The sequence below is a fragment of the Cervus elaphus genome, chromosome 30, assembly GCF_910594005.1.
Source record: "Cervus elaphus chromosome 30, mCerEla1.1, whole genome shotgun sequence".
NCBI lineage: Eukaryota > Metazoa > Chordata > Mammalia > Artiodactyla > Cervidae > Cervus > Cervus elaphus.
Window position 1 is genome coordinate 22,965,466 of NC_057844.1, and position 24,188 is coordinate 22,989,653.

A 24,188-nucleotide genomic window follows, 5' to 3' on the forward strand; every position below is an offset into this window, starting at 1 on the left:
ACTATGGTGCTGGAGAAGACTCAAGAGTTCCTTGGACAGCAAGGAGATCAAACTAGTCACTCCTAAAGGAAATCAACTCTGAATATTCATTGGAAGGACTGATGCTGAAACTGAAGCTCCAATACTTTGGCCACCTGATTGCTAAGAGCCCACTCACTGGAAAAGACCCTGATGGAAAAGACTGAGGACAGGAGGAGAAGCGGGCGACAAAGGATGAGATGGTTGGATGGCATCACTTATTCAATGGACATGAGCTTGAGCAAACTCTGGGAGACAGTGAAGGACAGGGAAGCCTGGTATGTTACAATTCATGGAGTCACAAAGAATCAGACATGACTTAGCAACTGAAGAACAACAAACTTATATGCTTTCTGAGGCCAGTCAAGTAACCTCATAGACTGTGCCCACCCAGCTCCATATTCTTGTCACGAGGGAATATAAGCTAAGTCTGTTCATTAGAGCTGAGCATGTTCATGCCCCAAGGAGCTCCACTGGAGCTCTAATGCCATCAGCAATCCATGGTCTTTGAACTCATTGCTAGGGCAGTTTGTTCTCTGGTTAAGTGCCTCTTGCCACCCTCAACTAAATGCAAATGTCTGGACCCAAATGCAAAGACCCATCTCCAGGTACCCTAACCTCTGTTGACCTCTTTGCGCAGAGTCCCATTGATTCTCAATTGTCAATAATGTCTCTCCGGGCAAGGCTTTTTGTTGGCTTCTACCTCTGCCTGGAGTTTGATGGCCTACAGTGCTCATCAAGCTCTGACTCTCTGCTGCCCTCAACAGGCCGTTGACCTCATTGCCTTGGCCATTGAGCGTGCTTAACTTTGGCCTTCCAGGTGAGATAAAGAAGGTCTTAACAGTTTGAGATGAATCATTTTGTGTCAAGTGCTTCTGTGTGTTTGGTCATTACATATTGTTCTGGTTGTGCATGGGTAGATGCTTTCTTCTTAACTTGCAGTTATTGTAGGTACATTCCAGTGGTTTTTTCCTTTCTATACCTAACATCTTTTCTGTGTGTTTTTCTAGCATCTTTTTGGTGTGTTTTTCTTCCATTTAAAATCACAGTGCTATGAAGTAGAAGTCCAGGTGGCACTATTGGCGAAGAATCCACATGCCAAAGGAGGAGACATAAGAGACATGGGTTCAATCCCTGATTTGGGAAGATCCTTTGGAGGAGAGCATGGCAACTTACTCCAGTAGTCTTACCTGGAGAATCCCATGGACAGAGGAGCCTGGTGGGCTGTGACACAGAAGTCAATTATCTGGGTAAAGACAGTATGGTTTAACTGAAAGCATGTGACATTTGGAGTAAGACAGATCTGTATTTTAATCTGGACTCTTCCAATGACTGGCTCTATGAACTTGGGCAATATTTTTTCTGTTTTGTTCCTTTCTGAAAAGGGCATTATGTAATCATATGCAAGCAAAACTGACTCACAGATGGTGCTTAATACTTGGGTTTTTTCCCCCTTCTTCTTCAGGTATTTTCACTTTGAGTAAGGCAGTCAGTCGTCAGCTTTCTTGCTATAGAAATTAGCCATCACTGTGTGGGAGACATTTATCATCTACTTTTCCCCTCCCCTCCCTCTCCTTTGTTGTCTTCAGTCTGTGGTCTCTCAGATTCAGGAGAGAGAATACATCTCGGGCAGACGTTTAGTCAGCAAGCCTGGCACTTTCTCCCACTGACTGAAGGATCTTACTTGACTTGCATGCTCAGGAACCATCCTTTGACTGTGAGCAACAGCCCTATGAAATGTTGTTGTTTAGCCGCTAAGTTATGTCTGACTCTTTTGTGACCCCATGGACTGTAGCCCACCAGGCTCCTCTGTTCATGGGATTTCCCAGGCAAGAATACTGGAGTGGGCTGCCATTTCCTTCTCCAGGAGAATCTTCCTGACCCAGAGATGGAACCTGCATTGACAGGTGAATTCTTTACAGCTGAGCCACTAGGGAAACCCCATGAAATGTTAGTCATATGAAAATTAGGCAGACTGCTCTGTCCTGTTAAAACAAAACTGGATCTGGAAGGGTTCATTGGAAGAGTAGGTGTTACTTTCTAAGCATAATAGGCAAATGTGGTACGGCCAGCAACACCAGTCCAGGGTAAGACCACAACTCTGTGACCACATGTTGAATTTTCACTGTCAGAGATGTTACATATTATATCTTTGACTCATCAGAAGAGCTTTGTGTGGTGGACTCTCATTCCCATTTTACAGATGTGGCAACTGAGGCTCCAAGAAGTGGAAGTAACTTTCTCAAGATCATATAACTAGTAAAGGCCAAAGCTGGAATTTGAACCAAAGCCTGACTGGACACAAGATGCTGTGTTCCATTACAGTAAGTCCCCTGTATGTGAACCTTCAGGTTGCAAACTCTCAAAGATGTGAGTGTGCCCCTGTGTGCTGGCTATCGTACCATTGCTGTTATTTAGTTGCTCAGTTGTGTCCAGCTCTTTTGCAACCCTGTGGACTGTAGCCCATCAGGCTCCTCTGTCCATGGGATTTCCCAGGCAAGAATACTGGAGTGGGTTGCCATTTCCTTCTTCATGGGATCTTTCCTGACCCAGGGATTGAACTCACATCTCCGGCATTGGCAGGCAGGTTCTTTACCACTGAACCCCCAGGGACGCCCTATTGTACCGTACTACTGTACTTTTCAAGGTATTGTACTGTAAGATTAAGCGTATTTATTTTTGTGTTTGTTTCTATATATTATTTGTGTGAAAAGTATTATAAACCTATTGCACTACAGTACCATATAGCCGATTGTGTTAATTCGGCACCTAGGCTCACTTTGTTGGACTTACAAACAAATTGGACTTACAGGTGAGCTCTCAGAACAGAACTTGTTTGTATGTAGAGAACTTACTGAATCTCTAAAGATAAGGGATTCTGAGAGTCAGCCGATGGGGAGCACAGCCAGCAGGGATACAAGTCTTCACTTGGCTCCACAGGGAGACACAAGTTTCAGCACCTCATGGCTCTGTGGGGGCTCCTAAAGGCTGGGCTGAAGGCCAGCGTTAACTATACTACTGTACCATACTGAAGTCAGATCATAGCCTTCTGTCGGTTGCTGATCCGGTGTTGAATGACGGGTTACATTTTTAAAGATTGCATCAGTAATTCATGCATTATTACTCCTGAATTAGTGCAACGCTTCAAATCATCTTGTTGTACTTCAGCATAATTACCTACAATTAAAAATAAATTCCTGTAGGGTGAGAATATTAATTCCTACCCAAATGTCTTTATTTCAGTTGTACCTATCAACTATTACCCAGCTCTTACTCAACAACTCTGAACACTTTTTGTGGAACAGACTCTGCTCTGTCCAGTGAGTTTGTGTTTCCTATATTACAGTATATTCATCTCTCTTTGGGGTCAGCATTTTCCCTGGTATTTTGTTAGTTGTTGTTCAGTCGCTAAGTTGTGTCTGACTCTTTGCAACTCCATGCACTGCAGCAAGACAGGCTCCTCTGTCCTTCACTATCTGCTGGAGTGTGCTCAAATTTTGTGTTAGTAAATGTTCTTTTAAAAATAGGAAACCATTCTTAAAGTCTTTATTGAATGTGTTGCAATATTGCTTCTGTTTCACGGTTTTTGGTTTTTTGACCATGAGGTGTATGGGATCTCAGTTCCCCGACCAGGGATTGAACCGACACCCCCTGCATTGGAAGATAAAGTTCTAACCACTGGACCGCCAAGGAACTCCCAGTAAATGTTCTTAAAGTTACTGGTTTTTATTGGTTTGCGGTTTGATTCACTGGTAGATTCTGAGGAAAGCTATGAAGCACATTCAAGAACAAAAACACACAGGCTCCTATGCACATATTGTGCATGAAATTTTAGGAGAATCAGGAATCCCCTAGGACCTTCGTAAGTGGGGTCCCCAGGCCAGCGGCACCAGCATTATTGAGAGCTTGTTGAAGAGGCAAATCCTTCGGCCCTACTGATCAGAAACTCTGGGGCTGAGGACCAGTGATCTGGGTATTAATAAGCTTTCCAGATGATTCTGATGACCGAATGTTTGAGAACCATGGCATGAGGAGTTAAGAACCTTGCCCTGGCAGGATGCCATTCACATCCTGCAATAAATATCAGCTCTCTGAGAGCAGAAAGGGTAATGGATCCTTGTAAGCTCTGATCCAGTTACCTTCCCTGGGTGCTAACAGCTGCTTCATGTTTCAGCCCAAGGATGTATTTGCTTACTGGCAGTAAGCAGGGGGCTGGCAACACCATCGCTGATCCTGCCGAGACACCTGCATTGGCAGGCGGCTTCTTTACCACTGAGCCACCAGGGAAGCCCCAAGTGTGATTAAGGAGAATACAGTTTGGTGCTTGGATTTTCAAGAAGTCAACTTTTGGAATCAATCTAAGTTTTCCATGCAGAAAATTTTACCTTTCATCAAAGTAACCCAGTCATTGTGTATGCTTAGTCATATCCGACTCTTTGTGACCCCATAGATTGCAGCCCCCCAGTCTCCTCTGTCCATGGGATTTCCCAGGCAAAAATACTGGAGATACAGTACATTTCCTCCTCCAGGAGGTCTTTCCTGACCCAGGGATCGAACCCATGTCTCCTGCATTGGGAGGTGGGTTCTTTACCACTGAACAACCAGGACAGCCCACTGGGCAACTTACCAGATGCAGTTGAAGGTTTGAGTGACTTGTCTTAGCCCCACTCGTGAACAGGAAATCAAGATCCTTTTCCACAGAGAGTCCACTGCCTCCCTACATTGCAGGACAGCTTACTCCCTGAAAAAGAAAGGAAAACAAAGCTAAACAAGAAAAGAGGTTATTTAACTGAATATTTGAATGGGTCCCCAAACTGCTAAGCACTATTTTCAGGAATCTGAAGATATAAGTTCCGTGACTCTGCTTCTCCCTCCAGCTGACACCCCATCTCTCCTCTCTGCAGAATAGCTGTTTCTACTTCTTCAGCCCCATCGGTCCACTGAAATGGTTTTAGCCATGATGACCTGGGGTGGCCCTGGCTCTCTCTCTAGGAGTCTGTGATTCTCTCAGCGGTAGCTGACTTAACTTACTTCTCAGCGGTAGGTAGAGCTGCGGATCACTCCCCACCTTTTTAAGCTCTTCCTTTCTTTTATCAAAGCACCTCTTTTTTGTAACTATTTAAAAATATCTTGCTGTTTCTTGGGTGCTAGCCTGCTCCACTGTCTTAAAGTCCTTGTTAGTCACCATGTTTCCTTCGTGTGAATTTCCCAAATGGTTGTGGAGGAGAAAGGGGGCATTATTCTGTACCTGCATGACCGGCACATTCCCATTGTTCACGACTCCACCCAAATTGGTTCCTTGTAGTTCTTCCAGGTGCCATTCACCTGTCCACCCTGGCATCTTTACACACTCCACTCCTTTACCTACAGGGCTCTCTTTCCATCTTTGCCTTCAGATTTCAGCACAAATACCTCTCTTCCTGGGAGCCTTTTCTGACCATCTGATCACCTCCATGCTGGGTGAGTTGGTTTTATTATTGTTCTCCCAGGACCAGGTGCTTTTCCTTCAAAGCACTTATTCAAGTTTCTAAATGTATATCTATTTCTGGTGATCTGATGAATACTTACCTCCCCGTAGATGGTAAACTCCAGAAGGGCAGAGACCTGGTCTTCTCAAAAAAACTTTTGGCTAAATAAATCACTTTATTATCTCACTGAATTTGTAAAACAATGCATAGAGCTTTGACCTGACAATTCCTAGGGGGCTCTATGCCCCCTCCTTCTTCTGCATTCAACATCTGTCCTTTTGTTTCACTCTTCCCCAAAGGGAGGAGAGCCTGAGTTTGTCTGGCAAGTTTGAGAAAATCAACTCTGTTACATAGCCTACCTGGTCCCAGTCCTTGCCCTGCTCACAGCTCGCCAGTCATCTAGTTTGTTGGGGCAAGTGGTCATGGGTGATTCCAAGTAGCTTATGACGAGGTGGGTAGATCTGCCTATTTCCAGGGCAAAGCCCATTTGTCAACTGTCTGAGCCACTTCTCCAGGGGAGCTATATCAATCTGACATTTTGACTTCCATCTCTCTGACCTTTTGATTTTCTTAATGAGTCAGTAGGTTGGATGAAGTTAAGTGTTAATTTTGTCCACTAACAAAAATGGCAGACTTCTCAGATTTTCCTCTTCCCTGTTATAATGGATACTCTTGTTCTCTGAGCTGACTAGGTCTGAACACTTTTTCTCTTTTCTTCAAATCATGGCGTAAGTCGTAGTAAGTTTCCTGTTTCCCCAGAAACTCCTTTCCTATTCAAGTACTAGTTGTACTGAAAGTTTCAATAACTCCTTTTTTTAACTTTGTTATTTTTCTTATTGAAGTATAATTACCTTACAGTGTTGTGTTCGTTTCGCTGTACAAGGAAGTGAATCAGCTATATGTATACATACATCCCCTCCCTCCTGAACCACTCCCCATCCCACCCCTCTAGGTGCATCACAGAGCACTGAGCTGGGCTTCTTTTGTGATACAGCAGTTTCCCTCCAGCTATCCATTTTACACATGGGAGTGTATTTATGTCGAACCTAAGCTCCCAATTCATCCCACCCTCCCCTTCCCACTCTGTGTCCACGCATCCATTATGTCTACATCTCTATTCCTGCCCTGGAACTAGGTTCATCTGTAATACCATCTCAGAGTCAATGATGAGATGAGTATCTCACATATCAGCTGTCTGTTTCACCCAGACTTCTAGTAGGAGAGCCGTGTCTGGCAAATCACACTATGAATTTACCAACATTTTCCCCTGCTCGTGAAGCTGAGCTGACTTGCAGGTTAGGGGCACTTGACCTGAGAATGGAGACTCAAAGGAATCGAATATTTACCTGGCTTGTAGCCTATGAGGTAGCCTGGCACAAAAATCAATGTTCAAACAAGGTCAGAAAATGATTAACTAGGTCAAACAGAATTCTTCTTGGAGAGAATTGAATTGGAGATGGGGGGGAGTGTCCACTAGTTGGGAAAGGAGGACCCAAGAAGGTAGCTGCACAAGGAAGCTGGAATCTGATCATCATGGAGACTTGGTAAAGGAGGAACTCCAGAGAGAGATCGCCGAGATCCTGTTGCTGGTTGCCCGATAGATAACCAGGTTGTCAGATGGATAGTCGGGTTGCTAGGTGTACAACCAGGTTGTTAGAGGGATAACCTGGCTGCTAGGTGGACAAACATGTTGATAGATGGACAACCAGGTTGCCAGGTGGGCATCCTGGTTGCTAGATAGACAACCAGGTTGCTAGGTGGATAGCCAGGCTGATAGGTGGGCAACCAGGTTACTAGGTAGACAACTAGGTTGCTAGATGGACAACCATGTTGCCAGGTGGACAACCAAGTTACTAAGTGGACAATCAGCTTGCTCAGTGGACAACCAGGTTGCTAGAAGGACAATCAGGTTGCCAGGTGGACAACCAGGTTGATAGGTGGATAAACAGGTTGCTAGGTGAATAACCAGGCAGATAGGTGGACAGGTAGGTTGCCAGGTGGACCACCAGGTTGCTAGGTGAACAACCAGGTTGCTAGGTGAACAACCAGGTTGCTAGGTAGATAACTACGTTGCTATGTGAACAGCTAGGGTGATAGGTAGACAACCAGATTTCTAGGTGGGCAACCAATTTGCTAGGTGAATAACCAGGCTGCTAGATGGATAACCTGGTTGCTAGATGGATAACCAGGTTGCCAAACAGACCCCAGATTGCTAGAACTGCCTAGGACCCCAAGTGTGCCCGTGCTCTGCTTCCAATACTATTGGAAGACCAAGTGCATCTTTGTCCTTTGCAGCCAACAAAGCTCAGTGAAGGTTCATGATTCAGAATGCTTCCGCTTGTCTCTCCTGAATTCCCTGTTTCTCCAGCACCCTTGAGTAAACTTCTAGAGGGTATCCCTCAGCACAAAACAAGAGCGTGTCTCTTTTCCCCAACAAACTACACTATCCGTGGTCTCGATTTACTCCCAACTTCACACATGACCTCGCTGACCACAGAAGCCCATGTTCTCAGTGTGGTGGAATACAGCAAGAAGTGTGGGACCTTGGTGACAGTCACACAGCTTGCAAGCTGATCCCAGCTGGTCCATGTGCCTGGTTTGGCTCGCACGTATGTGTATGGAAATTTTAAAAATTAATTTCTCACACTGAAGGAGATTCCCCATAAAAATCCAGATTCCTAGATTTCCTGAAAAATTGTGAACAAACCCCCTGACAGCACTGGGCCTCCTTTTCCTGAGTGTGGTCATTCATCAGTGCTGAGTAATGTCCACCCCTCTAGCTGAACATACTCTTAGCTCTAGTTCACCCCTGACCTGCCTCCATCACTTACGTGCCTCTCTGATCCTTGTTGTCGCTGGACTTTGCACTCACAGATAGAAAAAGAAGGAAGAAGCAAACAGATGAGGAAAAGAAGTTATCTCTTAAGCCAAGGCAGGAAAGAATTAAGGAAGGGTTGTAATCGAGACAGGATACCGGGGAGTGACCCTAAGGATGGGGACCCAGCAGTGCCATTGAATTTGATGAGGAGGGTATCGCTGAAGTTCTCCATGAGTCCAGAAGTCAGATGGCAAGAGGACAAGGAAGCTGATGGTGGTCAGGTTGGATAGTGGAAATTCAAAGAACTGAGTCATGAAACGCAGAAGACAGATGTGACTGTTTCAAAAAAATGTTAAATAGTGACCATTGCTATTATCTTCAGAATTTCAGAGACTTAGGGGAATTTCAAACAAAGAAAGGTAAGCCTGTGACTTAAAGAAAAAATAGATATTGTCCCCAAAGGAGATGAACTATCTCTGGGAAATAATAAGGTGGGATGGAGAATTCTGATGACGGCATGGGGAATTTTCATCTTCCAGAGCTAGAGGGAGATCGTCTGTCTCCTCTGAGATTTATAAGTTCCTGTGGCATTTTGTCCATGTTTTAGTTTTCCTGCCGAAATGGAGGGACTCTGAAATTCACAATTAGGAACAGGTCTGTAACTGAGCAGGAGCCTCTGGGGACTTCCTAGGATAGGCCTTCGCCTATATCCCCTGCTTCAGCTCCTCTCTGAAGTACCCAGATGACAGTATTTGATGCACACTTCCTGAGTTGTTTTGCAGATGTGAACCGCCCCCTGAAAGGGAAAATATTAACTACTTGATGACCATGAGCACATAGCCCCAGGCCTCCTGGAGCCTACTGCTGTTCAGTCACTAAGTCATGTCTACCTCTCTGTGAGCCCATGGACTGCAGCGTGCTAGGCTTCCCTCTCCTTCACTGTCTCCTGGCGTTTGCTCAGACCATGTCCATTGAGTGGGTGATGCTATCTGATCATCTCATCCTCTGCCTCAGGATTGATATTAACCCCTGTGACTTCACCATCAGCTCATTAGTGAACCGTGCATGAGCTGACCATACACCCTGTAACCCTTCCTCACTTGCCCTTAAAAAATGCTTTGCTGAAACCACTTCGGGGAGCACAGGGTTTCTTTAGGGCATTAGCTGCTTGTCTCCTTGAATGGCCTTGCAATAAACCTTTCTCAGCTCCAAACTCCAACGTTTCAGTTTGTTTGGCCTCACTATGCATCGGGACCACGAACTCTCGCTAGCAGCACTTTCTTTTAAAAAATGTCCCCGTGGTAATGTTTTTGATGGAATATTATCCTTTGGCCTGTTTCATTTTTCTCAGTGCTCTTTGGAATATCTCATGTGAAATAAATGCTTCAGATTTACATGAGGAAATTTGATTTACAAAAAATAGCGTCATAGCCATTAAATATTACTTGGTTTGTCAGTGTATAGTCACTGAGAATTATGACTTCTGTTTGCAAATCCATGTGCCTCAACCTGCAACAGCTGAGGTTATTTAAGATCTCAAAATGGACTTGGTTTGTGTTCTGCCTTACCTTGCTAGGAGTCTTGGTAATACACCCACTTCTGTGGGTGTATTCGTTAAGCTTCTGTCTTCCTTAAGCTTCCAGATTAGAAATATCTGCTCTTGAGCGAATACTTAATTATTCATTAGGGCTAGTCCTTCTCATACAGCCCTGCCCTGCTCCTGATGGAGGCTAAGAAAATTCCCTTAGATTCACTCACATGAAATATCTCCTCTTCTTTCTCGTATGGCCTCTGGCTTCTTGCTTCCTGCTTTGTTGAAATCCATAAATTTTCATGTGATCTTTGCTTCTCTGGCTTGATCTCTGCCTGAATCCCCTTCTGGGCTCAGCCGGGCAAGAAGACTTGGCTTCTTTCACTGGTGGCTGCCATCTTGTTTCTACTCCCAACTCTGATGTTTTCCCAGCCTTTTCTTGCTGGTCAGCTCTTCCTCCAGCACTGGCTCCCTTCCCTATGGTAACTCTCACAGTGCAGGACTGGGTGAGTCTCTGTTTACAGTTTGCTGCAAGTCTCATTATAGTTATTTGATGGGGAAGGTTTCAATTACACCCCAGCTGGTTCATTCATTTTAATTTACACTCCCACTACCTGCTCTCTTCACTTATACTTCCTATACTTCTAACGATTAGTCACCTATGTGGAAGGAAGATAGTGAAAATACCCTTCTGGGTTGACCTGATTGTGCGGTTCTTTTCAGATTACAACTATGTATCTGAAAGGAAAGTGAAAATCTGAGGACAGTGGGCATTTGTAATATCTACAACATTGATGGTCTTTGGGGCTGGAAGGATCTGGAGAGAATTCAATCTAAACTCTTTATTTTCTAGATGAGGCTTGGAGGAGAGATCTGATTTATTTGGGATCATTTTGCTAGCTAATGTCAGATACCTGTCTCCCTAGATAAGACCCTTTCCATCCCAGAGTATTTACTGAGAACATGGTTACGCCTGTATAGTCCTACCTACAAATAAACTATTTATGTGTGTGTGTGTGTATACACCTGAAGAATGTTTCCCAAACCTGTCAGAATCATCTCGGATGACTTTTTAAAAGCACAGTAATATAGGCTTCTTTCAGACACCCTGAAACAGAATCTCTGAGGCTGGGCTCAGGAACTCAAGGTCTTTCCTGAAGGATGCTATTTTGTATAATTCTCTCACCCTCCCCCTCTCTTTTTTTCCTTCCATCAGGTACTGCATTTTCTAAGACTGGCTGTTATCAGCATGAAGGGGCCCCCAGGTAGGCTCACCACACTATGTTGTCAGGGTAGAAACCAGAAATCCAGGGCAGAGAGGTACACATGTAGCAGCTTGTATGTGGCCCTGAGCATGAGGTCCTGTATCTTTAAGCAGAGCTCGGCAAGCTTAGAGACTGGCTTTGCTTGCTCATCTATGCGGAGGCGGCCGCCATCCTGTGAGCAGTACCTGGGGTTGTGGGAGTTCTCTGGGGAAAATGCCCCGTGAGTCAGGCCTGCAGAGGGCTGTGGGGCAGAGTTCTCAGCATGCTCAGTGGTGATTCAGGGGCCCAACTGAGACCTCGGCAGTAACCAAGGCTGCCTGAGTAACCCGTTCTCCCTGGTCCGGAACTGGCCCTGTCTGGCTGGTAGGGAGCGGTCCTGACTTAGACAACCACATCATCACCAGCAGTGATCAAAAAGATGCCCACAGGATCAGTCTCCTGGCATCAGCCGTGGCATGTGGGCACAAGGAGAACTGAGGAATAGGGTATGCAAATGGTCTAAGAAGACCAGCTCTCCAGTGAACAAGCATATTCACTATGGCATTAGTGCTAGAAAGACCACACATTCACTGGGTGTATCCACAGGGGTTACTCAACAGCATGATACATGAGGGGCTGGAGCTGTAAGTTCCTTCTTGTGTTTAGGGATTGAAAGTCCCCTCCGTGGTCAAGGATTTGGGGCAGTCCTATGTGAAAGTAGTGAGAGTGACCCAGTGGCTTCAGGGCTGCCTCCCAGTCCTGCCCTGGACCACAGATGCATCAATAGTAGTTCAGCAGCTCTTTAGTCTTGATCCTCAGAAGGTGAAATATTGGCCTCCTTCTCCCTGCAGATGCTCAAGGTCGGCTCAAGAGCTCGTAACGATTCATCCTCTTCTCATCTCATGGCTCTGATGGCCTCCAAAGCCTTGCTGCCTTGCAGCCCAACCAGAGGTCAAGGAATAATGCAAGAAACCCCGTTTCACTCAGATTATCCTGGAATCACTTTTCCCTGGAGCTGGAAGAGAATCCGGGCCACCTCCCACCCCCTGAATCACTGAGAAACTGGGAGTCCTAGAGCAGAGGGTGGATTTCAAATGGAACAAAAAGGTCCCCTTGAGCAGATGCAGCCAGAACCATCATGTCTTTCCAAGGGGATGAGGAGATGCAGGGCATGTAATCTGTAAGGGTTTTTGTTTGTTTTAACCTGGAATCCTCCATGCTTTCTTGTTGGAGAGCTTGTCCTAGAAGAACAGCTTGCTAAGTGGCTGGTCCACGTTGAAGGGGCATTGTGAGCATTTTGGTGGAACTGTAGTAGCCAGTAAGTGACATGACCCCTTGGCGATGCACTCTGCTCCCCATCAGTTTCTCTAGCATCCAGCACAGGTGGGACCAGTGGATGTGTAACCTTGAGTTGAGAGGAACCATGACCCATGGTGGCCTGGTCACATAGACAGGGACTGGGGTTATTGTAAGGAATGAGGAGTGATGCAGGAGAAGTTTTCTGTTAAGAAACCACAGAGGGGTTTGTCTACCTGGATATTAGAACTGGAGACAAGACAACTTTCGGGACATTGACACTCAGAAGTCGTGGACCTGGTGCTTTGCCATTGTAGGGACTTGGCCAGCTCTTGGATTTCTGCTTCTCTCTGTACATAAGCTTTATCTTTTTCTCCTCCTACCTTTGACCTAATGTAACTCCTCCATATTGTATCTTTGGGGCTTCCCTGGTTGCTCAGTGGTAAAGAACCCACCTGCCAAGCAGGAGATGCAAGTTCAATTCCTGGGTGGGGAAGATTCCCTGGAGAAGAAAATCGCAACCACTCCAGTATTGTTGCCTGGAAAATCCCATGGACAGAGAAGCCTGGTGGGCTATAGTCCATGGGGTCACAAAGAGTCAGACATGACTTAGCAACTGAACAACAACAACATCGTATCTTTTCCTTAATCATGTTTCTCAGTTCAGTTCAGTTCAGTTCAGTTGCTCAGTTGTGTCTGACTCTTTGTGATCCCATGAATCACAGCATGCCAGGCCTCCCTGTCCATCACCAACTCCCGGAATTTACTCAAACTCATGTCCATCAAGTCGGCAATGCCATCCAACCATCTCATCCTCTATCGTCCCCTTCTCCTCCTGCCCCCAATCCCTCCCAGCTTTCTACTTCCTCAAAATTTGGGCTTGCTCTTGACTTCAGCTGGCTCAAGGCTATTCATGGTCTTACCCACTGCATCTCAGCCCCTGTCGCAAACAGCCTGAGAATCTGCATTACTTCTCAATTCAACAACCTATGAGTGAGAATCTAATTGACCCAGCAGATGCCTGTTTTGAGTGCAGATTTTTTTTTAAAAGAAACACTACTTTTTTAAAAGATTTTTTTTTAATGTGGACTGTTTTAAGAATCTTAATTGAATTTTTTTACAATATTGCTTTTGTTTTTAAGTTTTGGTTTTTTGGCTTTCAGACATGTGGGATCTTAGCTCCCCTGACCAGGGATTAAACCAGCACCCATTGTGTTGAAAGGCAAAGTCTTAACCACTGAACCACCAAGGAAGTCCCCTGTAACTATCTCTTAATTTTGTGTCTCCCCCATCAAACTGTGTCTTATTCATCTTAGTATCCCCAGTGCCCAGCCCAGTGCTGGAACCAATGCCAAGTACTAAATATGGGGACAAAGCAAATGATCAGTTCAGTTCAGTCACTCAGTCGTGTCCAACTCTTTGTGACCCCATGGACTGCAGCATGCCAGGCTTCCCTGTCCATCACCAGTTCCCAGAGCTTGCCCAGACTCATGTCCATCAAGTCAGTAATGCCATCCAACCATCTCATCTTCTGTCATCCCCTTCTCCTCCTGCCTTCAATCTTTCCTAGCAGCAGGGTCTTTTACAATGAGTCAGTTCTTCATAAGTGGCCAAAGTATTAGAGTTTCAGCTTCAGCATCAGTCCTTCCAATGAAAATTCTGGACTGATTTCCTTTAGGGTGGACTGGTTGGATCTCCTTGCATCCAAGGAACTCTTAAGAGTCTTCTCCCAACAGTTCAGAAGCATCAATTCTTCGGTGCTCAGCTTTCTTTATAGTCCAACTCTCACATCCATACATGACCACTGGAAAAACCATAGCCTTGACTAGACGTACCTTTGTTGACAAAGTAATGTCTCTGCTTTTTAATATGCTGTCTAGGTTGGTCATAGCTTTTCTTCCAAGGAGCAAGTATCTTTTAATTTCATGGCTGCAATCACCATCTGCAGTGATTTTGGAGCCCAAAAAAATAGTCTGTCACTGTTTCCACTGTTTCCCCATCTATTTGCCTTGAAGTGATGGGACCGGATGCCATGATCTTAGTTTGTTGAATGTTGACTTTTAAGCCAACTTTTTCACTCTCCTCTTTCACTTTCATCAAGAGGCTGTTTAGTTCTTCTTCACTTTCTGCCATAAGGGTGGTGTCATTTGCATATCTGAGGTTATTGATATTTCTCCTGGCAATCTGATATATAGATTATAATCTATAATATAAAGCAAATTATATACAAATGCAAAAATGGTGGAGAAGGGAAGAGGGAGGCTTGGAAATCCAAGCAGACATGAAATATAAAGATCCAGGGGTCATGGTGATACATAAGCACTGCTGAATATGTCCAATAATGTTGATTTAGAATATGATGCATAGGATTCGATACAATTTCTTATAGTGTTCTCAGCATTGGCTAAATCTTTATTCTACCTAGTCTGTTTCTACATTTTTTAATGAAAGAAGAAGAAAGGAAAAGCAGAAAATGCTAGAGAAGATTGGAATATGCAAGGTAAAAAGAACAGAGGGATGTAAAATAATAGTTGGATTCTTTAGTTTGGGAATAAAAAAAAAAAACAGACTAAGGATTGACTTTTTCAATTCAGCCTCAGAATCCAAGGCAACAGATGTGTGGACTCTCCTTTTATTCCAGTGTCACAATTAAAATCAGAAAGAAAAATGGGGAAGCAAAAATTGTTGGCAGGTTGATTGCCAAGCAACTGATCGAATTGCAAGGGTCCAAGTCAATTCACTCTTCTTAACAACAAAATAATTGGACTATGTCTGAACTATGTGAAATTATCTCCATTTTAAAGATACTAAATGAATTTGATTATTCAATAATCAGTGCACTGCTCAGCATTAGCAAGTTATAGCAGCCAAAATAGCTGATTTGACTCCAAAAATGTCAACTTGACAGCACCCTGTAAACACACTCATAGTTTGTAGAAGAATGGGCTCCCGAGCCAGAACTTGACTTACCACTTTACCCAGAGAGACAGTGGGTGTGAAAGTCACTTGGCTTCCTCTGGGAAGATGGGAGGTTGCTTGCTTTTACCCCCCTCACTGGACTGTAGAAGATTCATCCAATCATTCAAAAATATGCTGCAGTACAGTGCTGACATCAACCATCCAGGGTTACCACAGACTCTACAGGAAAAGGGCACTGTCCTCCTAAGACTCCTTTCCCTTCTAATACCAGCTCCACGTTTCAGGGTCCCCAGGCCACTTCTGAACAACTGGCTACAAATTTGGGAGTTCTCATGACCCTCTCAGATTTGATAATTCCCTAGAACAACTCACAGACCTCAGGAAATCTCTCTCCTTATAGATTTACTGAGGATGCAAATCTGGACCAGCCATAAGACACCCATAGGGTGAGACCTGGGAGGATCCCAAATGCAGAGGTCTTGTGTCTTCTCCATCTCTTCTCTGTATAGAATCAGGATGTATCCTGGTACACTGATACATTCACCAACCATTTGAACCTCAGGGTCCAGAGTTTTTATTGGGATTTCATTATGTAGCCATGATTGACTGTATCATCAGCCAGTTGTCTGAATTCTATCTTCAGCCTCCCTCCTCTCCATGGAAGTCAGGAATTTGGGTTGATATCATGTGGCTCAAAGCTCCAACCTCAAGTTACATGGTTGACACTTCTGGCATGGCCAGCTTCCCCCTTGAAGTCACCTAGTGGCCCACCATGAGTCACCCCAGCAGCATCAACTCAGGTGTGGTCCCCCAACTATCTTCTGGTGAGACGGGAGATGCCCAAACTTCTGTGACTGCTGCCACTGCCCACAGGGAGAAGAATAAAGTTTAGGTGGCATTTATGCTTCCTAACCTGTGTCCCAGTGTCTTGCCCTTTTACCTCCATCCTTTCACTTCTCCTACCGTACTCCCCTCAGCTCTCACATGGGGTACCCAGAGCTCCAACATGGGGAAGTATCTCTGTCCTCCTTTCTTGATCACTTCTTTTTAATTCAAGTTATCTGTGTCCCAGGAAAAATGGCAGTGGAATATTCATTCCATTAATAGTCCCCCAAATAAATTGTTCTTTGGTGTATTTCCCAAGATATGTGTTGGGCTGCTTGGTCTGTGCTTACCTTCATTATCACCATCACCACAACCATCATCATCATCATCAATCGCCCTCCACCACCTCCTTCTTGAAATTCACCCCCAAGACAAGTGCCCTACAAGTACTAATAGGAAGCAGCCTTCTGTGTTTTCACCCAGAGAGAAAACCATGCTTTGGGAAGTGAAGTAGAAAACAGACCAGCAGGCACAGCAGGCAACATGCCTGAGCCCCATGGCACTGGGAGGTTGAAGGAGGAGAGAGCAAGCAGGAAGGATGCGAAACATCGGTCTTCCTGCAGACAGGCAGACAGGCCAGGCCAGCTGTCAGCCAGAACAGGCCAGAACATGGTCTCCTGGGGGACAGGCCTGCTGGGGCAGTCAAAGCCAATTGTTTGAAAGCAGAATTATAGAGGAAGCATGGCAACGAGAGGAATGACGCTGGCCCCTGCCCTCTTGTCTTCCCAGACACAGGAAAATCATGGAGCCAGGACAAGGGCTGCTCTGTAGCTTGCCCAGTTCACAGGGCAGGTGGTCACGCAGGACATGCACAGCTACTGTGTTCTCTGTTGTTGAGTTGGTCATCACAGAGACAGAGGGAGACCCGTTGTTCTCTTAGCTCCCAGATCTGGGATGACATGGTACTTTGGGGCCAGTAGACTTGGGTTTGATTCCTGTCTCCAGCTCTACTGATAGCTAGCTGTGTTATGGTGGGTGTGTGGCCTGGCTTACACTAAGCCTTGTTTACCATGTGTCAGGCTGTCTTCTGCCTATTGTGTAGCGAGGGTTAGATGAGATGATAGACAGGAAAGCTTATGATACCCAGCACATTTAGCCTGTTTCCCTTCCTCTCCCTCTTGTCCATGGGTCCCTGGTGCCACCATCCTCTGCACAGCATCCTGTACCTGTAGATTTGGCAGAAGCTCCTGCTTCATTTCCTGCTGGACTGGAATGATTCAGGATCCCCCACTGTCCACCATGGTCAGCCCCTGATGGGGAGCAGTACTGAAGCAGAGCTTCTCATGTTCCCCTTGACTCACCCCATCGACTTTGCTGGAATAAAAGGAGGTTGGCATTCATGTGCTTTAATTTCCCTGACACCAGAAAAAGCCTTTCCTTCACTCCCCTCACTTCCCCCAACCCCCAAGAAAACAAAAACAAACCCTCCACTTTGCGTTAACCTGCTGATATTCAACTATTGGGATTTTCTTCTTTTAAATTATCAAAATGCAAATTTTCTTAGAAGTCATGATATTTAAAGCCTGAAATTTGTCTGTCTGAACAAATGAAAGAGTCTCAATCTCCCCTCTGAGGTCCCTGTGTGAGGGAGGGCCTTATATAATTGCTGAGGAAGAAAAGCAGCCCAGACTCTACTTAACCTACTTCCACAGTTTTGTTTTGAGCCCATTTCAAGAAAGGCTGCAAGACCAGTTTCTCATCAAACCCACAAAACTCATATTCTCAGACTTGGAGTTTTTTCTGTCCCCACCGCTACCTCACCCCACTTCCTCCCCACCTCTGTACGCCACCGTGGCAGGAAGGAAAGATGGGACCTTTGCTGAGGGTTCAGGAGTATGGTCTCAGGACCAGGGAGCCTGCCTTTCCATCTAAGCCCTGACCCTCTCCAGCCATGTGACCTCAGACAAGACATATAATCTGTCTGGGCCTCAGTTTCCTCATTTATATATTTTGGGAACAAAAATAGTTCTTATTTCATAGGATTTGTTGCAAGGTTTAAGAATTAGATGCTTAAAACAGTACTCAGAACCTAGAAAGCATCATCCACATAGTCAGATAACAGAGAGGAAAGCCCTGGTGTTGGCATCAAGCTGCCAAGGTCTGCATCCTGGTGCTGCTGCTTATGACTGTGACCTTCAGCTGGAAACTCAAACCTCTCAGTCTCAGTTTGCCTCTTCGTAAAAGGAGGATGTGTGCTAAGTCGCTACAGTTGTGTCTGACTCTGTGCAGCTCTAAGGATTGTAGCCCACCAGACTCCTCTGTCCATGGGATTTTCCAGGCAAGAACACTGGAGTGGCTTGCTATTTCCTTCTCCAGGGGATCTTCCCGACCAAGTAGTCAAACCTGTGTCCCTTATGCCTCCTGCATTGGCAGGCAGGTTCTTTACCACTAGCACCATCTAGGAAGCCCATTAAGGAGGATAACAGTAACCATATCAGGGGATTGTTGCGAGGTTTAAATGAGTTATTATTACAAAGCTTTTCAATCAAACACACCAGGCACCAGTGAGCACTCAGTATAATTATTATTTTACTCTATAGCATGTTGACACTGTACAAGGTGGTCCCCTGTCAAAGAGGCGATGGAGTGACTTGTGACACCTGTGATTTTGTTTCATGATGAGATAATATGAAATGTGGGCCAGAAAATAGCCACTTCTATTTATCACTTCACACACAAATAGTTGTTTTCAAAAGCTGTTAATACAGTTTCAGTCACTAGCTCCTGATCTAAGACCTCTCCCTAGAGACTCCTCCCATTTGAGTCCCATACCCCCAACTTCTCCACCCATGTGAAGTCCTTTTTACCCAGCTCACTGCCTCCCGCCTCCTGCCTGAGTCTGTGTGTTAGCCATAATTGCTTCACAAAATTATACGACTCAAAAAACAGAACAGCATATTGAATGGGAAATAAAACGACACATAAGTTGGGTTCATCACATCTTGCAAGGGTCCTGGAGTTTTCCACATGATTTGATTCCAGCTCAAAAATTGCAGTAGGGCTTCTGTAAAGTCTGCTAAAATTGACCCCTGTTGTTGTTTGGAGGGGTGGTTTTCTGATTATCTCAGAGTCGTGTGTTGTCTGTTAGCTCCTTCCCTTAAAGTGCTGCTAAAAGTGCACAAGGATCATGAGTCTTGGGAACTGGTTTATCCAGTGGCCACAGGGCATAACTCAGATTTTGGAGAACTGGGGTATCTAGAGGAGGGAGGGTCTGGATGTTCCTGCCAGTGCTCTCTGCGTAGCACTGGATGGTATAGATGGGCTGCTCCAGAATTACAGAGCTGCAGAGAGAGAAGCAGACCAGTCATATGTCATTGAGAAAGGATTGGACAGATATGGTGAGAGTCTATGGGCTTCCCAGATGAAATTAAAAGATGTAGAAGTAAAGGCCCCATGCTGTAAGCAAAGGAGAGAAATAGGGAGAAAAAGGTAGTTTGCAGTATCACTCGGAGCTGGAGCTTTGCCAAGCAGACCCAGTCAACGTCCAGAAATGCAAGGCAACTGCAGATGCTGGTGAAATGATAGTTTCAAGGAACAAGCCTGAAAACAGGCTAGGAAGCTAACAATACTCCTTCTGTCTCCTTGTTTACCCCAAGGAAGCTCAAGGGAAAGAAATTACCTCGGAAGAAATTATGCCTGTCTTGTAATCATTATTACTTAACAGATGAGATCCCCTTTCCACTTCTGCTCCAATTCATAATTATGAACAACAATGTATTTAACTTCAGATGTCACCTTGTCCTTGTCTTGGGGTTAAGCATCAGTTTAAAGTTTGGGGAACTCCAGAATTTTTAGATGACCACCTCGTCCCCACCATTGCAATCAGGCATTCCCCCAGCAACCTGGGTCGGGGAGGGGGCAGCGTGGTATTTCATCAAAAGGAGGAAGGGACTTTTACCCAGACCTGCTGAGGGGTGGTCACCCAGGTCTCCATAGAAATGACAGAAGGAAGGCCAGGAAGTCCCTTAAGAAGCAAGCATTGTAACTTGTAGTGGAGGATATGACCCCACTTACCATCAACCTACACCCCCCACCAAAAAAAAATTAAGAGTAGGCAGGAGGTTTTTTTTTTTTTTTTTTTGGCCGTATCCCATGGTACTCGGGACCTCAGTTTCCTAATCAGAGATCAAATCCATGCCTCCTGCACTGGGAGCATAGATTCTTAACCATTGGACCTCCAGGGAAGTCTTGAAGAGATTTTTTTTTTTTTTTAAAAGAAATAGGTTGGGCTGTGGTCTAATAGGAGTCAATTGATTGGATGGAAAATTAAGAACATAGCGAATAAGGTTGTGGTGCTAAAACCTCATTGAATTGAATCTTCATTGAACCTTCACTGAACTGGAAAAATCATTTTTTCTGGCTGGTGGTGGTGGTAGCAACACAAGCAGAGATTGTTTTCTCTCTCTGGTTTGGGACACCCCTTCAGTATAATTGATAGAAGAAGAACTCCACCCGGTGACACTGCCATTTTTCAGGAGGCCAAGATGCTCCAAGAACTTGACTTCTGATTCACCTTGAGAATGTTCTGGAAAGGCCTCTCATATTTGTCCACTACAAGATAGAAGCTCCTCGAGATGGTTTGTCCATTTATTAGCTGCAGAAACATGCACCTAGCTTGAGTGCCATCCTCACTTTGAACAGAAATGAATTAGAACTCATACAAATATATTGTGAAAAATAAAAATGGTATGTGTACAATACATTATGGCTCATAAAGCAATTCCTCTCATTACCATATTTGATCTTCTCAAAAATTCTTTGTAGTCAGTTGTTATTCTGAGTTAAAAAACAACTCCTTAGCTTGATAAGTTATTTAGCTTGAAAATATACTTTTTTATCATATTAATTTGACTGAATTTTTCTTTTGCTTTCCTCAATATTTCTAGACATTTTCATTTCACTCTCCTCCTCCTAAAACCTTCAGTAGATTTCTAGAATTACATGAAATCTCTCATACGATGCCCACCATGTTTAGATTCAAATCATTCTTCCAACTGTATTTCCTCATCTCATCTCCTTGGAAGCACAATTCTGTGTTCTCTCTCTTCTTCCTCCTCCAGTCCCATTCTTGCCTTCCTCTTCTCCTGGCTTCTCTGCTTTTAACAAGGCTTGATTCTAAACTCTGATCACTTCTTAGAGGCTTTGCTCAGACACCACCTTCTTAAAAAAGATCATTCTTGCCAACATTTTCACATTTGGCTGTGATCCCTTCCTTCTCAAGGTTCCCAACATAAGTAAAATCCTTGTTTCAAAAACTATGGTAGAATGGTGTCAAAAGTATTTAGTGAAATATCTTAGTAGGTTATAACTTCTTGAAAGCTGTGGCTTTCTTCTTTTTAGTTCAAAACCTAGATCAAGTATTATTTCCACTATGAAATTCTTTTCTACAGGCACTTCATCATTCCGTTCTGTCTCTACCAGGTCCTTTTTAAACATTAGTAACATCTTATGGAAAAACTAAGAGCTTACTTTTTGGCCAATCTAATACTTTAAGCACATGTGCTTATCACATTGTATTGCAATGGTTGGTTTTGATGTTTATCTTCCCTACTAAGCTGTAAGCAACGCAACAGAGCACAACATGGTACTTAAGCGGCCTCAGCGCCTGGGTCTAAATCCCCAATCTGGTATTTAACAGGTGTGACTCTGGGCAAGTTATTTAGTCTCTCTGTGCTTTGGTTTCCTTATCTCTAAAATAAAGATGACAATAGTACCTACCTCACAGAATTGCAAGGATTAAATGAATTAGCCCAGTTAAATGCTGATCAGGCCAGAGTAAGCCACTTAATGTTCTTTATTGTTCTTTGTATTATTATTGACGAGGACAATGCTTAAATAGGCACATGGCAGGTGTTTGTTGAATAAATAAGTGACTACATGAGGGAAAGTGTATACGATGGTTCTTTCTTACAGATTCTAAAGTCATAGGCTGCCTCACAGCAATTAATATGAGGCTTATAATAGGTGATCAATAAATACTTGGGAGCATGCTTTATAATATTAATCCAGTGACTGGCAGGTTGAGAAAGAAACTAAATTACACAATGCATTAGGCTTAGATAAAATACATGGTCACACAGGATTTTACATTAAGGTTGTGAAATACATTGCCCTTTTGTTTTAAAGCTCCCAGCTGGGAAGAGTATTTAATTCGCATGGTTGGTATTAACCAACTTTGGGCTTCCCTGGTAGCTCAATGGTAAAGAACCCACCTGCCAATGCAGGAGGTGTGGATTCGATCCCTGGTCGGGAAGATCCCCTGGAGAAGGAAATGGCAACCCACTCCAGTGTTCTTGCCTGGGAAATCCCACGGACAGAGGAGCCTGGCGGGCTACAGTTCTTTGGTTTGCAGAAAGAGTTGGATACGACTTAGGGACTAAACAACAACAAGCTCTCTCATACGGTGGGGGAAATTCACAAGGTAGATATCAGCTTAGATCATGGGGGCAGCTAGAAACATGCAACAGGAGGTGAAGATGGACACTGAGATTCTGTGTCCCTGTGGGGTGGGTGCAGACTCCAGACTTGCCACTGGGGACAAGTGTAGGGAATCTTATAACTGATACGGTTCCTCTGTCCTCTGCAACCTGGAGGAGGTCTCCTGCCACGCTGAGGATTTGGTAGAAAGAATGAATCAACGAATCCTTTCTTTCTTTCTTTTTGAGGATTTCAAGAAAGCAGATTAGAAAAGAGCTCTTTTGGCCGATTGATCAGGCAGGTATTGGGCTATTTCACAGTCCAGCAAACACGCATGCGCATGTCAACGACCACACTGCAAAAAACCAGGGGACCTGTTTGTTCAGGTAGAAATGCTTACACTGGTTGCTTTCCCTCCCTCCTGGGTTTGTCACTCAACTTTCCTAATTCTGCGCTGGAGGGTTTTTTGTTTTTTTCTTCCTCCTCTCGGCTTTTTAAAGTAACATCGGTGGAGCAGCTAATGAGGCGGTGGAAACCAAGCTGGTCCGTTCTAGGTTGCTAATGACTCCATTCCCGGGAGCCTAATCAAAGATTTGTACATTTAATTGCTGTCAAGTCAGCTCCAACCACCTGCCATTTCTGCAGCACCTGAGCTCGTGGCTCGGTAGCCCCTGATTCTAAATGAATCCATTACCATTTCTAGAGGCCAGAAAGCCAAGCTGCTGGGCAACCCTGAGGAGGTTTATCTGGGATGGCAGGGACTATAGACACTTCGGAGAGGTGTCACTGACCTAACTGGGTCTGCAGTAAAGGAAATGGTGATTTACTAGAATCAATTTCTCCTGCTTCTAGCAGTGAGGGAAAGGGTGGGTGTGGTGAGGATGGGGGTGTTGAGATGCTTTTATCCTTGAGGATGACTTAATTTCCATCCCCAGCACGGTTGTGTCCTGGATCAATATTCTCTGGGGATGCTTTTCAATTAATATAACAACTGTTTTATTCTTTTTCCCAAATTCATGTTGTCATTGTGCTCTGGGCTTTTGTGGTGATTTGAGGAAAAAGAAAGCAGTTACTCTGGACCTGCGTTTAACCCAATGATAAAACAGGTTACCTTATGGGGATAGAAATTAGTTAGAAAAGAAAATTTTGTTTAGCCATTGTTCTAATTACAATAAGAATTCTTTAAACTCATGGCCTACATACACTCTGACTTTCACCAAGAACTTGATTGGCTTTGCCTACCAGTATGTAGTGAGAAGGAGGCACTGAGCCTGAGAACTTATGTATGAAAAAGAAGGGCTTGTTTATTTTATTTTATTTTTTTTACCTTCCCATCACAGGCACGCATATCATGTGCAAAGGAAGGAGATGTAACAGGCCAACCAAAGTTAGACAGGTACAGTGTTTTGACCTATAGACAAATAGTCCCTCCTGTCTGAGAATTCCCTCAGTTGGAATATGGCTAATTGCGTTTGAGATTTATTCTCACTTAGGGTGAGCAACCATTCTGGCCTGTCTAGGGCTGAGGGCTTTCCCAGGGTTAAAACTTAGAATTCTACACAAACCGGGACATGGTTCCTCCCCTCTCCCTT

General features: G+C 44.5%; 1 long non-coding RNA gene across 1 annotated transcript in view; it reads left to right on the forward strand.

The window, feature by feature from the left end:
* Positions 1-1,035: 1,035 nt before the first annotated feature.
* Positions 1,036-24,188, forward strand: part of LOC122686942 — a 48,185-nt gene continuing 25,032 nt past the window's right edge. The window contains exons 1-2 of the long non-coding RNA XR_006338956.1: positions 1,036-1,268; positions 2,222-2,342. This is a non-coding gene — a long non-coding RNA (uncharacterized LOC122686942). The remainder of the gene's footprint in view (positions 1,269-2,221; positions 2,343-24,188) is intronic.